This window comes from Benincasa hispida, chromosome 6 (genome assembly GCF_009727055.1).
Source record: "Benincasa hispida cultivar B227 chromosome 6, ASM972705v1, whole genome shotgun sequence".
NCBI classification, from domain to species: Eukaryota; Viridiplantae; Streptophyta; class Magnoliopsida; order Cucurbitales; family Cucurbitaceae; genus Benincasa; species Benincasa hispida.
Genome location: NC_052354.1, coordinates 23058456 through 23060190, shown reverse-complemented (window position 1 = coordinate 23060190; position 1735 = coordinate 23058456).

Genomic DNA, 1735 nt, shown 5'->3' with positions numbered 1-1735 from the left:
GAGATTGGAACACAACCCATAGTGGATGCTCGCATGAACCCATGGGAGCAAGCCAAAACGAAGAGTGTAACCAGATCAACAAATCTTCTAATAAAAACTGACGCAAACCAGACCACCGCATAAAAGACACACCTAATTATTTTTGGCAAGAGAGAGTAAAATTTCTCAAACAAGAAGGGAATTGTTTGGGTAGAGGTGTTGTATAAAAGAATAAAGTACACGAGAATGGATAAAATTGTAAGATAGAAGGAAATTGCATTTCAGAATAAATGGTTGGTTCATAATGGTAATAGTTTCCCCGTTCTCTCCCCATTGAGTAGTCTCTCTTGCCCAATTCGGATATGAATATTAAATTATCATTGGTAGGGGTGAAGTGCATTAGATTTCGTAGTTTTTTGAGTATTCGGGGTTAGTGCCAAGGAATTAAATACATTATTAAATATCATTAGGATCAATATAATAATAATATTAGTGTTTTCTTCAGTTTTTGTAATAGTTGAATAGAAGTATCCAGGTTTCGAGATAGAAAAAGAATTTCGATTTGGAATCTATCTTTCTATGTACTACTTGTATCATATTCGATTTAATAGTAGGATAGATTGATAGAAAAAATTTTTTGATACACATTCGAGTAAATTTATTGGAATATATGCGTTGGTTGAATATTTGGTTAAGATGAAAAGTTAATTTGAAAAAAATAAGCAGTATTATGTAGCAAAGACTGGCGAATATGGGGCATCTTGTCAGTATATGTTGCATATCCATATCCTCGGGCATCAAGACTCGGAGTAGATGCATAAACCTTTAAAAATTGAAGGAAGGAGCTCGATTTTGGGAACAAGAAATGAAATCGCAAGTGTATTTAGAATCTGTGTAAACAAATCAATGAAAAGTTAGTTCGAATAAATTGAAATTTAAATGAAAATTGGTTTTTTATTTATCAAATATTATAGTATAGACAATAAACGACACAGCGGGCAACAGAGCAAACAAAAAAAACTTTCATTTTTTATCAAATGTCACGGTCAGCAACAAGACCATTTTCATCTTAGTGATAATTAGTTGTACTCGTGCAGTTCCGTTTTAAATTAAGACATTGTAGCGCATTGATATGTTTGGTCTAAAACAGAGCAATGGTGAATTCTATGTTTGGCTATCCTTGCTACGTATTTTGTTATTAAAGAGCTAGCGGTCTTATGACATACTCACTGAATATTATTTTCATTGATCCTGATTCCTCACGTATGATCTTATACGGTATGCCTGCACTGAAAACACCGACTTGCAGTTTTGGCGCATTATGAGCTTAGCACACGGTTTTCCAAGATCTCTGTCTTTGCAGATAACACAGACAGCATTTCCAGAGTCAGCATTGTTGATTCTTCACTGTATTCTGAAGATATTTTAAGCCTTCACCCTTATGTATACAAGCAAGATTTCTTTACATTCGCATTGCGGTCTCTACAAGATATATTAAAGAGAGGATATATGTATGTATGTACACTTCAATGCAAAATATTTTTTTTGGAAAACAATCTGAGCGAGATTCATGAGCTTTTGAGGATGGACCTCATGATACGTCATTGGTGACACGCACGCGAGGTTAACTAATAAATATATCAAAAACCCATGCGTTATACACTCGAATATTTCGATTATGCATGAAAGAATAGTTGTGAAAAAGAAACCGCAAATCTGCCATTATACATCTATCGTGTGCATAAGTTTTTAATCA